A 16,882-nucleotide genomic window follows, 5' to 3' on the forward strand; every position below is an offset into this window, starting at 1 on the left:
GCAGTAGATGAAAGGGTAGCCTCTTGTGGGAAAAACTTAGGTTCCCATTTCCGCACTGACAGGAAGTTTCCTGAGATGAACCATGGTCCTAGGTGAAGAGCCTAAACCATATTCTCTTCTAAGCTGAATTTGGCTAAGAAGAAGTCCCATCCTATGTCAATCAAAATTAATTGTTCGGATGGTTTCCATAGTTCATTCAGTTTAGAGCGAAGATAGTGGTGTGGCATTTTTTGTCTAAAGACCTTGATGATTACAGAGTAGCGCCACGAGAGGTAGAGGGGTCGTTTATCATCCTGGGAAAGGGGGATTGAATCTTCAATGTTTCTCCCTTTATCCTTTTCAGGATTCGTGGGAATGTCATTTTCGTAATATTCGGTTTGTTGGGTTGCCGGTTTGTTTGAAAGCATTTCCTTGTAAGAGTGGGTTGGTTGAAGCATTTCAACGTCCATTTGATTGTGTTTGTCCGGAGGTTCCGGCGGAATATGTGTTGTGATTAAGGAAGGATCCATGTTAGGAAACGGAAGGAGTTAGGAGAGAAAAAAAAAGGACTTTTACCTTCTTACTTAACCTTTGTGACAGTTTAACTTATTATTAAAATACCATAATGAGTACTTGGATAGTAGTCAAACCTCAAATCTCTCTATAAAAGTCAACTGTCCAACTACTCAGACTCAAATGCATCTTTTGTCAAGATGAGAAAGAAAACTTGCAAAGTCTTTTTCTCAGTCTCTTCTTTCTCTTTCTTCTTCCTATGTTTAGGGATATTTTTCTGCATGGAAATGGCCATGGCACAGAACAGATCAACAATTCCCATAAATGTGGGAGTTGTGTTTGACATGGATGAATGGGTTGGGAAAATGGGTTTAAGCTGTATTTCTATGGCTTTGTCTGACTTTTATAGCTCTGATCATGGCTCTGTTTATCGAACCAGACTAGTTCTCCATACTCGTGACTCAAAGAGAGACATTGTTGCCGCCGCTGCAGCAGGTAATTTATATACATCGACAGTGTAATTTTTTTTTTTACGTACTTAGAATAAATTTACTAGTTAGAGAACTGTGTGTGTGTGTGATTTCTACACATGTTTTCAATTCTTTAGTTTGAATCAAAGACTATTTTTTTTTTTTCTCTCGAAGAAAATAGTTTATGTATCACAAGATTTTATGTATACATGGAAAGCTTCTATCCATATAATTGCCTTTCTTTTCATTGTGTTCTTGCAAAAGATTTATTTAGTGCTTTAATTTATTAAGCCAAATAATTAAAGCCAAGCATATAGCTATTGGATCTTTTCTTCACATTAAACTTTTCAATTACACCACGAATTTCAACTTAAGAAAGCTTCATAACAGTACAAAATCAATAAATTTCTCCAAGTAAATAATTAATATGTGTTTTATTTTCATAAACTCAATAACAGTTCTGAAAACTTCTCATGAAATGCGCTGGTGCCTAGTCACATATTTTAATTTGTCATTCTATTAATGTTATTCAAGTGGCAGATTGGTACATGTATGATTGAGAATTATTAGTAATTAAATAGTTAGTCATTTTGATGTTGACTTTCTGACCTTTTCAACCAAACATTAAAGAATTTAGAGTAAATACTAGTACTAAAATCTTTATACTAGGGGACAGGAATTTCATAGTTGAGTGGTACTTGATCACGTCCAATTATGCCTTATAAAAAGGACTAAGCGGTCGTTGCAAATATAATCCGGTTTACAAGTCCGGAGTCGAATCTCACAGAGAACTAAGACTTAGCTACAGTTGTTCAATATCGCTAAGAAACACAAGTCCAAACAATTTCCTAATTATAAAGATTATAATGTTTATTTTTATCTAATAAACTAACAAATACTAGAAAGCAGCAAAACCATCAATTAACAAGGATAAGGATTGGAGACAAGATTAAGGAGGCCTAGAGTTATGATTTTTCCAATTGTCGGAATCCTTCCCGCTGCGTCTTCTATAATTTCGCCTAAGTATTCTCTACCGATCGTGAGTACTTCGGGTGTCATAATTCTCTTCCGAGCAACTACCACAATTTACTAGATATATTCTTCTGAACTACGCTAGCTGGCACTAGTTTACCGCTCACTAAGATCGCACTAAGGTTTCGTTATTCCTGATTCCACCTTTAAACTCTACGTATTGATTCCTCACATACGTCAGGAGTGATGTTGTTCAACAACTACCTAAATATGTACCATTTTCCAAGCAATACATACTAAATAGGCACAGTCAATTGATGGTCGTTCAATCAACAACAATAAACACATAGTTGAACAAGTAGAGAAATCCAACAACTCAATTATATAAAAACATAACAAGAATTTATCCAACAAAAGGTTCTATCAAAGCTTAGATAACAAATTAGCTATTCATAATAGTATGCAAAGCTACAATACTAGAATTCATAACCAATAATGGAAATAGGAAGAAGGAAGTGAAAAACTCGTAGAAGAATTCTCCGTCTTGCTCCTAGTGTGTTCTTGTCTCCTTAGGTCGAATCTCCCCTCAAAATGGTGTTTAATGACTATTTATATGTATAGGAAAAACCTAAAAGAAAAAACCAAGTCCAACACAAAAAAGGAGACAAAATAGACTTTAAACCTGGAACACGCGAACACCTCGCGACAAGCCTCGCGGCGCAACCTCTCTAGCGCGCTGCAGCCCTCGCGTCGCGAGTTGAAACGCGAGAAAGTTTCCTTGCGTCGCCTGCTTCTTTGCTTTGCTTCGTTACCATTTGCTTTGCTTTGCCTAACTTTCCAAGTCATATTTTTGTCTTCTTTTTCAATTGACTTTGCATTGTTTCTTTTTTTTTTTTTTTTTTTTTGTCTTTTTTTGTAGCGTTACACTTTACTCATTTTATGTCCAATAATTAATTGATCATAACTCCATTCTTGTAATGTATAAAATACACATAAAATCTTTATTTTGCTCTTAATTTCGTCTTCACATACCTACACATAAAATAAACAAAATTAAGTATAATGTAGTATAGTTTAGCACTAAAGCTCCTAAGTAATGCACTAAAAATATGTAATTATAGCCAAACATCAGTACCACGTATATTTCTTTTTAGTCCATTTGACCAATTCAAACTTCAAACTTGTAGCAATTTAAACAAGAAGAATGTCACGGAAGTGATTATGGATTATTAAGTTGACATAATCTTTAGGTCAAGTTATACATTTGGCCTATCGATAAAAAATAATTATATTCGCTAGCCAATATAATAAAAAAAATTATTATAGAATATGTATATTTTATGTAATTAGATATTAATATACAAAAAATATATTTTTATTATCCGTTATTATTTTAGGAGCTACTATACTATGTAGTTTTCCTAATCTTGTATATATAGTCGGAAGTTAACATAATTATAAGGCCGTACGTGTGAAACATATGGCACATTGGCACTGACTTGTATTCTAAATCTGGTTTCTTCTTGAAACATACAGAAATTTCACGTTTGGTAATTTCAAAAGTTAAAAATATCAAACAGCACGTCTTGCCGAAAATTAGAGCTGTCAAAATGGGCTTGATCCGTGAGGCCAGCCCAACCTAGCCTGCTATTTGGGTAGGGCTGGGTTGGGATTTTTTTAGCCCATTTAAAACTGAGGCTTATAAACCCGGCCCAAATCAGCCCGCTGGCCCTTGAGGCTTGACCGAGGCTGGGCCTGGGCCAGCCCGTGGGCCAAAATTTAATTATATTGAAATTTAAATATTTAAAAAGTAAAAACTATAAAATATTAACTATAATCCCTATTTTCCAACTTTAGATTGCTTATTTTGCCCTTCCATATCAACTCGAATTTGTATTTTTGATATGCATGTAGTATGACAAGATTAGTTTTTCTTTTGCTTAATTAACAACGAACTAAGAAAGTGTTATGTGGCCAATAATATTTTTATCGAAAGAAAATATTATTTTAAGTGACCAATGATCAGTTTGGTTATTTTAATATATTATTAATTACTAAATTGCTCTTCAGTATAGAAAAAGGTCAAGTTTTAATACCCAAAGAAAAGTGACAATACTAGCAAAGTTCATGAATTTTAAAAATTTTATGGACTAAAAAAAGGGTAGGCCGGTGCACTAAGCTCCCGCTACGCGCGGGGTCCGGGAAAGGGCCGGACCACAAGGGCCTAGCGTATGCAGTCTTACCCTGCATTTCTGCAAGAGGCGGACTATAATGATGAAATCGATAAATAATATTAAACCTAAATTAAAAAAACCTTAACATATAAACTTATTGAAGCAATTCCTGAACCTAAGGAAAGTGAAAGAAAAGTACTAAAAAATATTCATGTAACGTTAAAAAAAGAAGAGCTAGAGATATAGAGAATCTACATTTCAATTACGAGATTCCTTGTCAAATATCAAGATTCTTGTACACTCTAAATAAATAGAAGTCGTTCATATGATCAAGAGATTGTATCACGAAAAAATATCTAAAGATTTGAAGAAATTTTTTTTCTAAAAAAATTGAAGGGCCGGCCCACCTTAGCTCGCGGCCTTCTTAGGGCTGGGCTGGGCTGGCCATTTTAAGGCCCATAGATGGAGGGTCGGCCCACCCTAGCCCACCAAATTTAAAAGTTCACAAGGCTTGGGTTTGGTGGGGCTGAGCTAGCCAATTTTGACAGCTCTACCGAAAATGGGGCCTTAAAGATTGTAGGCTTAAAGCCTCCATAAAATTCCAATCGTTGTTCTTTTAAGGGACTAATCTTTAAATATTTTCTCTATTTTTTACTTTATTGTGAATATATGTTTCTTTTTCACAAAGAACATCATATTTCTTCAATATTTGAAGTTTAAAATTTTCGACAAAGGATCAAATATATCGCTGTACTATAAAAAAAGATTTAAATATACCCTTTATTATACTTTGGGTCCAATTACACCCCTGATGTAGTTCTATTGGTTCTAATATACCATACTTCTGTTAAGCGTTCAATCCTACATGGTACTGATATTTGATGAGGTGAATGCCACATGGCATGCCACCTCAGCGCCCCTAATCCATATATAAAAGACTAAAATTTGAAATACACTATTTTTTATGGTAGCGGTAATGATGGCAATAGTGGTGGCACTACTAAAAATTCGGCCAAAACCGACCGCGACCAACCGACCGAAGCTGGTCGGTTTTTCAAAATATTTTATTCTTTAATTTTTTTTACGAAATCGTCCGACTTCGGTCGATTTTTTTTGGCGCAAAAAAGCAAGAAACTATTTTAGCACCCCGCGAAATTTATTTTTTAAAAAACCGACCGAAATCGGTCAGTTTTTCATATAAAATAAATTAAATTAATATTCAAAAAACCGACCGAGATCGATCGGTTATTTCAGTCAGTCATTTTAAAAAACCGACCGACTTCGATCGGTAATTTCATATTTTTAATAAAACCGACCAAAATCGGTCAGTTATTTTCGTGCGAAGATGCAATTAAAGAGTACAAATAAATTAAAAGAAAATATGAACCAAAAATGTACCCATACTCTAGTGGTATAATAGTATTCTGCCACAATACAGACCCTGGTTCGAGTCCCAGACGATGTATTTTTTAATTACATAATTAAAAATACCGACCGAATTCTGTCGGAAAATACCAACCGACTTCGGTCGATTTTTTCGGCAGATTTTTTCTTTTTGGATCACTTGTGAAAATTAATTTACCGACAGAAATTGGTAGGAAATTGCGATCGACTTCGGTCGCTATTTTACCGACTAACTTAATTTCGACTGATTAAAGTCGGTTGGAAATCGGTCAGTTTTTTCAGTTTTCCGATCGATTTCGGTCGGTGTTTTCTAGACGGTGTTCGGCAGTTTTCTAGTGGTGTGGAGGGGAAAGAAATTTTAGTGGTGGAAAAAAAAAATAGAAGAGAGGGGTAAAATGGTTTAGGGGCGCTGAGGTGGCAAGCCGTGTGGCATCCACCTCATCAAATGTCAGTGCCACGTAGGATTGGATGTCCACTTTGGACAAAGTTAACGAAAAATGGGTATATTTAACCAATAGTATAACGACGAGGATATATATGGACTCAAAGTATAACGAGAGGTACATTTAAACCTTTTCTGATAGTACAAGAGTATATGGTCCTTTTCCGTAAAATTTTTGTTTAGGGTGAAAATTAAAAGTTAATAATTGATTTTTTTAAATTAATTTGAGTGTTGATAATATGTGCTTAAACTTTTAGTTCAAAGCTAATTTACTAATTTATTTTAAGAATCTTGAAACTTCATTATTGATTTTTAGAAAGTGTTGAAGAAGACAAAGTGAATTTTCTTGATTTGCTGTTATTTGACTAAATTGGTGATTGAGAATCGTTTATGTTGGTATTTGAAGATTTTGTTTCGAATTTGAGATCATTTGAAACAGATTTAGGATGATTTGATCGGAATTGAAATTGCAATTTCGAGAAAGACTTTGTCGAACAATACATACAAATTATGCTAATCAAATAAACTTTGAGGAACGATTTAATAGATAGGCCGATTATAGATTACACGTGTCAATCTGATAGAATTTAGTGAACAACAGGACAAGCAAAAAATCATGTCAACCGGGTAAAATTTATAAATAATTTAAGAAATAGATCGAATGCAAATAACAGAAAATTATACCAATATGGTAGAGTTTGGTAAATAGTTAAATCATCACGAGTCATGCCAACATAGTAGAGTTTGTGAACAATTAACAGTATAAGTAGTGTAAATATAGCATAAAATTTACTAATCCGTTAGAAAAATCCCTGACAGGCAATAAGTTTTTACAGGGCCGGACGTTATTTTTAATTTTGAAATAGGGACAATATTTAAAGATGAGAGCTTTATAGGACCATTCCTGTAAATCACCCTACAGCCTTTGCTTCAGTCGCTTGGGCCTTCAGTCGGCACTGTATAGTCTGTATTCCATTCCACAAAGGAGAATCAATAATTTTCTCACTTGCCGATAATATAAAGAACAGAAAAGGGCCAAAATTGCTAGATAAGTTTGAAATTTTGGAACCATAGTATAGCCAGTTTGATGAATTTTAGTGGTTCTGGTGTTTATCGAACATTATAATCATAATTTTCATAATAAGAAGATATAAGAAGAAGATAAAACTAATTGGTTAGAAGAAAAGAGATCAGATATGGGATTTTATTATTAAATTCGGGTTTGGATCTTATGGGTAGATTGAATTTTTATGTATGTATGGGTCATATAATTTGATATGTGGTTAACAAAGGGAATCTTTAACCAAATCCAATAGATCATGGACAGTTTTGGTCTTTTTCGGTTTTATTTTTAAATGATATATTAGTTTTTAGGGCATTTTTGGGCCAAAAGAAGATGACCGAGGTATTTTTGGCTTAGTAGATAGACATAGAGCAGTTTTACACCAAATCCAACAGATCAAGTGTAGTTTTAACCTTTTTCCGTATAAAGAGTTTATACTATTCTTATAATTTAACGTTTTGTAATTAAATGGTTAAACTCCACCTAATTATAATGTAAAATTTCCTTACACTTATATAAAAGTTAAACTCTACTTTTGTTGATTCTTTTATTATTTGGAAATGCAGCACTTGACCTATTGAAGGATGTTGAAGTGAAAGCCATAATAGGGCCAACATCATCAATGCAAGTTGATTTCATAATTGGTTTAGGAGAGAAAGCTCACGTACCCATCATCTCATTTTCAGCTACAAGTCCCTCTCTCTCATCATTTCGTAGTCCATACTTCATTCGTGCCACTCTAAATGATTCTTCTCAAGTTAAAACCATTAGTTCCATTATCCAATATTTTGGATGGAGAGAGGTTGCCCTTATATACATTGACAATCAATTCGGAGAAGGAATTATACCATTCTTGACTGATGCATTAGAAAAAATCAATGCACGTATCCATTATCGGAACGATATTCCTGAATTCGCCACTGATGATCAGATTAGATCTGAACTTCACAAGTTAAGGAGTATACAAACTCGGGTTTTTATTGTGCATATGACAACTTCACTTAGTGCCAAAATATTTACTATGGCCAAAGAACTTGGAATGATGAGTGAAGGGTATGTTTGGATTATTACAGATGCTATGGCAAATGAACTTAATTCTATGGATCCTTCAACTATTGAATCCATGCAAGGAGTTATTGGAGTAAAACCTTATGTTCCAAGAACTAAACAACTTGAGGATTTTACTACTAGATGGAAACTGAAATTTCAACAAGAAAATCCAACAATTCTTAATGCGGAATTGAATGTGTTTGGACTATGGGCTTATGATTCAGCTACTGCACTAGCCATGGCAGTGGAGAAATCTAGAAACGCTGGTGCCTCTTATCAAAAGCTATACACAGTGACAAATGAGCCGGTTGGGTCAAATCAATAAAAGAGTCATGACTCAATCCTCCTAAAGTTTGTTTGGATCAAGCTCTATTGTGTCAAGATGGTTCAAATAACGAGCCATAACTCAATCTGTCCATCATGACCCAGCCTCTTTACTCTTTTCTTTTTTCAGTTCTCTTTTTGAACAAAAACTGTTAAAGTTAATATATCTTTATTAAATTATTAGCTTAAGGGTGTGTTTGGTATAACGGAAAATATTTTTCGTGAAAAATATTTTTCAAAGAAAATATTTTGTTATAAAACAAGTAGTAATCTTACTGATTTTTCGGTGTTTGGTACGCAAATTAAAGAAAATAACTTCTCAAGAGTATTCATAAATAATTTGGATACAATAAACATGAAGCCATAAACTTTCGAACCAACAACCTTCCGAACCTACAAATTTCATAAACTTCCGAACCTACTAATTTCATAAAAATATGATATCTAGGAAAATATTTTCCAAACTATTTTATGCAATCAAATATTGAAAAATGGGAAAATATTTTTCGAAAAATAATTTCTATCATACCAAACACACCCTAAGTTCTTTCAGCTATGATTTCGTATGTTTGGGTTTTGAATTGCATTTTGTCACGTCGATTACACTATTTGACTCATTTTGACGCAATAGTTTGATGGGTTATTCGAGTTCAAAATCAACAGACGGGTCATAATCCAACCTCTTTAAAATAAAAATGGATTGATTTTGATACCTCTAGAACTTTCAGGAAATACAACATATCTTGAAGCTTTTGGAGTTTCCAAGGATGGTCCAAAGCTTCTTCAAGCTATACTAAACACTACTTTCAAAGGCCTTAGTTCAAATTGTTGATGGGCAATTGCGGTCACCAGCTTATCAGATTATTAATGTGATTGGTAATGGTGCAAAAGGAATTGGTTTTTGGACAAGGGAAAATGGGATCACTAAAGAACTGAATTTGAGAAGCATAAACAATGTATATTCAATTTCTAAGGCTAATTTTAGCACTATTATATGGCCTGGTGACACTACTTCTGTTCCTAAAGGTTGGGTAATTCCAACAAATGGGAAGAAATTGAGGATTGGAGTTCCAGTGAAAGATGGTTTCAATGAATTTGTGAAAGTTACAAGAGATTTTACTACTAACACAACAACGGTTACTGGTTACTGCATTGATGTTTTCAAGGAAGTGATGGATGCATTACCATATTATGTTCCTTATGAATTTGTTCCCTATGTAGCTCCTAATGGAGAGACTACTGAAAGTTACGACGATCTTGTTTATCAATTATTTCTTGGGGTAAATCTCTTAGTTTCCCTCTCTTTATTAGCAGTTTGGTTTCTTTTTCCTTCTAAAAGAATATATTTTCCGACAGTTCCGTTGGAAATGTCACTACATTTTTGACAAAAATAGCATAAAAGCTGTTCTAGCCAACAATAACAACAACAACAACCCAGTATAATTTCACTAGTGCGGTCTGGGGAGGGCAGTGTGTACGCACACCTTACACTTACCCTTATCCTAGGGTAGAGAGGCTATTTCCGATAGACCCTCGGCTCCCTCCGTCCAAGAACTCTCCACCTTACTCTTGGCGTGACTCGAACTCACAATCTCTTTGTTGGAAGTGGAGGCCGCTCACCACTAGAGCAACCCATTCTTGTCATTTCTAGCCGTGAAATACATTTCTTGCATGTATAATTTTATTTGATTCTAACAAGTTGCTAGGACTAACCAACGAGCAGAACTTTGATGCTGTTGTAGGGGACACTACCATTTTCGCAAATAGATCGCAATATGTTGATTTCACATTACCTTACACGGAATCTGGAGTCGCCATGGTGGTGCCAATCAAAGATAAGAATAGAAACAAAGCATGGGTGTTCGTGAAGCCATTGACCTGGGAGCTATGGTTAACAAGCTTCTGTTGTTTTGTTTTCATCGGCTTTGTCATTTGGGTACTTGAACATAGAGTTAATGAAGACTTCAGAGGACCTCCTTGGCACCAAGTTGGCTTGATCTTTTGGTTCCCCTTCTCAACTATGGTCTTTGCACAGAGTACTTTCTTTTTTCCTTCTTCTTAATTTCATTTTATATTATACTCTCTGCTCTGAAAAGAATGACACCTTTGTATATTTGAAAAATCTTCATATTTTCCCTTCCCATTTACCTTAATGACATGCTCTTATAGCCATAGAAATATCATGATGTGCTTAACACCACAAGTTCTAAGGGCGATTTGGTGTGTGTCAGAAGTATTTTCTTTCTTAAACTTCATGCACAATCAAATTGGGATATATATATATATATACACACACGTAAGTACTTCAATCTGAATTAGCCATTGCTCTTATATATAGCATATAATTCAAACTTCTAATCTGAATTTTCTTCTTTTTGGTTCTCGATACTGACAGAGGAGAAGATAGTAAGCAACTTGGCTAGGTTTGTATTGATAATCTGGTTCCTAGTAGTACTCATATTGACTTCAAGCTACATGGCAAGTCTTACATCGACGTTAACAGTTGAAAAACTCCAGCCAGAACTTCTGAAGAGCAATGAATATGTGGGCTACCTACGGGGTTCTTTTGTAGCAGGACTTCTAAGAAAGATGAACTTTGACGAGGACAGGCTTAAGCCTTATAGCACTCCAGAGGAATGTGTTGATTTACTCTCTAGAGGTAGTGCAAATGGTGGTATTGCTGCTGTTTTTGATGAGATTCCTTATGTGAAGCTTATCCTTGCAAAGTATTGCTCGAAATATACCATCGTTGGGCCTACATATAAGAGCGATGGCTTTGGCTTTGTAAGTAACTCCTTTTTTTCTTCTGATTTGCATCTAGTTCAGAATATTATGAATTCATCATTCTTGTGATTTTCATCCAGGCCTTCCCAATGGGATCTCCTCTAGTACCTGATGTTTCAAGAGCAGTTTTAAGTGTGACAGAAAGTGAAAAGATGGTACAAATAGAGAAATCATGGTTCGGGAAATATACTTGTTCAAATTCTAGCGCTTCCCCCTCGTCCAATAGTCTTGGCCTAGATAGCTTCTGGGGACTCTTTGTCATAGCTGTAGTTGCTGCAACTTTTGCTCTCCTCGTCTTTCTCACAGCGTTCATGCATGAACATTGGCACATCATAAGACAATCTAATCTTCCGTTCCACGAAAGAATCAGAATCTTGGCTAGAAATTTTGACAGAAAGACTATAGTAGCCATACGTTCAAGAATAGTGAACTGAGGGATGCAGTGGGAATTTTAGGACATATGGATTGTCCACAAAGTCCACATGTTAACTTATCAATGCTTCCTTGTCCGCGAATGAATGGGCCGCCAAGTCCAAGTATTTCTAGTCATACAGAGCAGAGTTTCCATTTTTCAGGAGAGGAAGCAACTCCACCTTTGCGTAAAGAGAATGTAGCAGTTAGTACTCAGGAGAGTGTCATTGGGTTGGCTATTGATCTAAATGCAGGCCATTGATTTGTATATTGGTGTAGAAAGGGATTATGATTGTTTTTAAATTAAGCCTTTAACTTCACTCTTACGTAGTACTAAGCTCATTTTTACTTCTTCCATTGTGCAAAAGACCAAATCAGATAATGTTAAAGCAATATGATAAAATAGAATGTTGAATGATTTTGATCAGGTGTTATGTTGAATCCTGGAACTGCAATGGGATTGTTTCCCATTAACTTTGATGCCAGCATGCTCATGATTCTTTCTCTGCTTCAAGGGTATAGATTGAAATATATGCATATTTCTTTTCGGGATTTTTCCATGTCAAGGATTGGCTGATAAACCTGTTTGTAACAAACAAACAGAAAATAGCCAGAAAGTTGAAGCCATAGGAGAAAATTACTGACGATGGTTATGGGATGTGGTGGAAAATGTTGGGATCGAAAATAACAAGGCGCATACGAAAGCTGGTAAAGCAAACATTGGCGATGATAAATCAGGCGATAAAGCAAATTATACTAAAAAAGCGTAATAAACTTTAGTATGGTTTAGTCAATTAACCTATATCAATCTACTATTATAAAAAGAGAAAAATACTTATAGGAGAATAAATTTTCTCCTTAAACAAAACTCTCTTAAAGACTATATTGACTACATTGTGGATTCTATTGTTGTTGTTGTTGTGTAGGAATTCTCAATTTATAGAGGTCAAGACATTTTCCTCAAAGAAAGAGATTTATTAAATATGGAAGAGATCTATATTTTCCTTTAAGAAAAAATAAAACCAATTATGGTAAATAGTTTAACCTTCCTATAATAGGTGAAATCCAAATATCGTAAGAAAATGAGGGCAAGCCTTATCAATTCTCCCATTTGGCCTGAATTTTCTTGACAAAGTCTGGTCGCCTTCGTCATATAATCTTCATCACTGCTTCTTGCCATGGTTAAAAGTTGTGGAAAGAGTAAGAAACTTGAATAATTTCATTCATGTCTTTCAATGTCATATACATGGCTTTATGTACAAGAAGAGGTTAGAAACATAATCATCTAAATCCCATAAAATCTGGGATTATACAGAATAAAATAAAAAAAAGAATCAGAATTTGATATTCTAGATTACAACAATTATCTCTAAAATCTTAGAGGATCAGATCTTGATATGGAGAACATCTTCCTGGAAATCCTCTATCATTCAACACTCCCCCTCAAGTTGGTAAATGGATATCTTCCATTCCTAGCTTGCTTATCAGGTCTTGAAACACATTGTTTGGCAGTCCTTTTGTTAAAACATCGGCCAACTGATCTTTTGTAGATACAAATGGCGTACAGATGAGTCCACTATCTAATTTCTCCTTAATGAAGTGTCTATCTACCTCAATATGCTTTGTGCGATCATGCTGAACAGGATTATGAGCTATACTTATTGCTGATTTATTGTCACAATATAGTCTCATAGGTCCTTCTCATCTTATCTTCAAATCATCAAGGATTATCTTTAACCATAACTACTCACAAACTTCTATCGCCATAGATCTGAACTCGGATTCTGCACTTGATCTGGCCACTACGTTCTGTTTTTTACTTCTCCAAGTCACAAGATTTCCTCCTAAAAAAGTACAATATCCAGAAGTTGACCTTCGATCCACTAATAAACCAGCATAATCCGCATCAGTATAAGCCTCTAAAACCATGTCTCCTCCTCTTCTGAATAGTATTCCTTTTCCGGGACTTCCTTTAAGATATGTAGAATCCTGTTGGCTGCTTGGAGATGCATTTCTCTAGGGTCATGCATAAATTGGCTAACGACACTTACAACAAAGGCAATGTCTGGCCTTGTATGGGACAAGTAGATCAATTTTCCTACAACCTTTGATACGAGCCTTTATCTACCATACAATCTTCTGGAGCATTACACAACCCATGATTATATTCAATTGGGGTGGCCACTGGTTTACACCCTAATTTCCCTGTTTCGTTCAGCAAATCAAGCACATATTTTTGTTGAGAAACAAAGATTCCTTGTTTAGAATGTGCTACTTCAATTCCCAAAAAATACTTTAATTTTCCAAGATTTTGATATCAAATTCCTTGAGTAAAAAATTCTTCAAATTGTGTATCTCCTCTGAATCATCACCTGTTACTATGATATTATCTACATAGACTAGTAGAGCAGTTACCTTTCCTGTTTTTGAGTGCCTTATGAACAAGGTGTGGTCTCCTGGACTCTACCGATAGCCTAGCTTGATCATAACCTTTGTAAATCTTCTAAACCATGCACGGGGTGATTGCTTTAGTCCGTAGAGTGCCTTCTTCAGTCTACATACCATTCCCTTCTTGCTTTCAAAACCAGGTGGTACCTCCATATAGATCTCCTCATCTAAATCTCTATGTAGAAAAGCATTTTTAACATCAAATTGCTGTAGGTTCCAATTAAAAATCGCAGTCAATGACAATAAGATCCTCACTGTGTTCATTTTTTTCATTGAGGCAAAAGTCTCCAAATAATCAATTCCATAGGTCTGTGTGTAACCCTTTGCTACTAAACGTGCTTTAAATCTTTCTATAGACCCACCTGACTTGTATTTCAGGGTAAACACCCATTTACACCCTACCGGCTTTTTCCCTTTTGGTAATTCCACCATTTTCCAAGTTTTATTCTTCTGCAATGCTTCCATTTCCACCTTTATAGATTCTTCCCACTCTTTGTTACCTAATGCTTCAGACAAATTTTTTGGAACAGGAATTGTGTAGAGGTTACGGAGAAAAGCTTTATGGCTTGGGGATAGGTTTTGATATGTCAAGGAAAGGCACAAAGGGTGTTGTGTGCAGGTTCTGGTTTCTTTTCTAAGTGCAACGGGAAGGTCAAGGTCATTTGGTTGGTTATATTCTTCTTCATGATCAGTTTGGTTTGGTGTTTCTGATGGTTCAACAGGTTCAGGATAGGTATTGGGAGCGGTAACATGAGGAGACAATTGTGGTTGAGTAGTTTGATCAGTTAGCCTCTTTCTTCTAGAATAAACCTGCAATGGTGGATTACTTTCTTGAATTCCTTTATCTATATCAAGATTAGAAGACCCAATAGGTTCATTAGGATTTAGAGACTCAGATGAGTTAAGAGATGGTTTCAGGCAAGGACACAAATAAGGATTTGTCAGGGCTAGGAATAGACAAATCAAGTAGTGATAAGTCTAGAGATCCTTTTCCATTCAATAAATCCCCCTCAATGTAAGAACTATTAAAAAATGACTCACTTTCATCAAATGTGACATCAGCTGAAACAAAAAACTTCTTGGTTGATGGTTGGTAACACTTATATCCTTTTTGAGAAGGAGAATATCCAATGAAAACACTTAAGAGCACGTGGATCTAATTTGCCTCTATTATGAGAATGAATGTGAACATAGGCAATACTCCCAAAGATTCTAGGAATCAATTTATTGGAATTTTCGAAATTCGGGAAGAAACTCCTAAGAGTATCAAGTGGGCTCTTAAAATTCAGAATTCTTGATGGTATTCTCTTACTAAGATATGCAGCAGTTAGGACAACTTCTCCCCAATACTGATTTGGAACCTTTTTGTGAAACAATAGTGATCTAGTAATGTCAAGTAACAAACCGTTTCTTCTCTTCGCTATCCCATTTTGTTGAGGAGTATTGACACATGAAGATTCGTGAACAATTTCCTCATTTTTGAAGAAAACAGAGAGGTTTTGATTGAAATAGTCCTTGACGTTATCAGACGGAATCTTTTAATTGTCACATCAAATTGGGTTTTAATCAGATTAAAAAAGGTAGGAAGAACGTGGCTGACATCTGATTTTTGCTTTAACAAATAGATCCACGTTACTCTTGTACAATCATCAGTGAATGACACAAACCATCTAGCACCGAAAATATGAGGAATGGAAGAGGGTCCCCAAACATCACTATGAATAAGAGAAAATGGAGTCTGACATCTTTTGTTGCTTATTGGAAAGGAAACACATTTATGTTTTGCAATTTCACAATCTTCACAATGAAAAGACTCAACAACCAAATCTTTGAATAAAGATGGAAACATTAGCTTGATTACATAAAAAGAAGGATGACCTAAGCGACGATGATAGAGCCAAACTCTCTCTTTATTGGACATAACAGATTCAGACAAGAATGAACTAGATAAGGAATTCTTAATTGTATCTCCACCATTGTGAAAATCCAGAAAATAAAGACCACCTTTCTCACTAACACGCCCAATCATCTCCTTCGTGTCCTGTTCCCGAAATGCACAATATGAAGAGAAAAAGGTTAGTTTGCATTTGGAATCTTTGGTGACTTTGTGGACAGAAATGAGATTTGCAAATAATTTTGGGACATGAAGAACATTCTTAAGTATTAAAGACTTTCCCAGTTCTATGTCTCCTTGGCCAGCTACAGTAATAACTAAACCATCGGCTATAGTTATTTTTTTATATCTAGGGCAAGGTGAATATGATATAAAGAGATGGGAGGAACAAGTCATATGATCAGTTGCCCGAAATCAACCACCCACATTGGAGAAAATTTGTCTCTAACATTAGCAACGAAAGTGGAAGTACCTGCAAAGTCCATTGAACAACTACCTGCCAAAGATGATATCTCCAGAGATTCCAGCGATGTCTTCAATTTCTCAATATCTTCTTTGTTGAATTCTGGGACTAATGGACTTTTTTCATCAATCTGAGGGCTGCTAGCAATGTGTGCCTGCTTTCCATCAAAAGTATTTTTGGTTGGAGGTTTACCATTGTGTTTCCAACATCTCTCTCTTGTGTGCCGGTACTTTTTGCAGTAAGTGCAGTAAATATTGTCCCTGTTGACAAGCGGTTTGAATGAACTTGCGGGCTTACGGTGCTCTCCAATTGTGAAACTCCAGACTCCTTTTTATTTGTCCCTTTTGTCATAAGAGCCGGTCCTTCATTTATTTGAGTTTTAAGCATAACACTCCTCCGTCCTTCCTCTGTCCGTTTGATGGCCATTGTCTCATTCAATGATGGCAGATCTTCTTTCCCTAAAATTTGCACTCGTGCAACATCAAACTCTG

General features: G+C 35.4%; 1 pseudogene; it reads left to right on the forward strand.

Moving 5' to 3' along the window:
• Positions 1-672: 672 nt before the first annotated feature.
• On the forward strand, positions 673-11,906 carry LOC109211756 (annotated as a pseudogene).
• Positions 11,907-16,882: the final 4,976 nt, after the last annotated feature.

Source organism: Nicotiana attenuata, unplaced genomic scaffold (genome assembly GCF_001879085.1).
Source record: "Nicotiana attenuata strain UT unplaced genomic scaffold, NIATTr2, whole genome shotgun sequence".
In the NCBI taxonomy this organism is placed as follows: Eukaryota; Viridiplantae; Streptophyta; class Magnoliopsida; order Solanales; family Solanaceae; genus Nicotiana; species Nicotiana attenuata.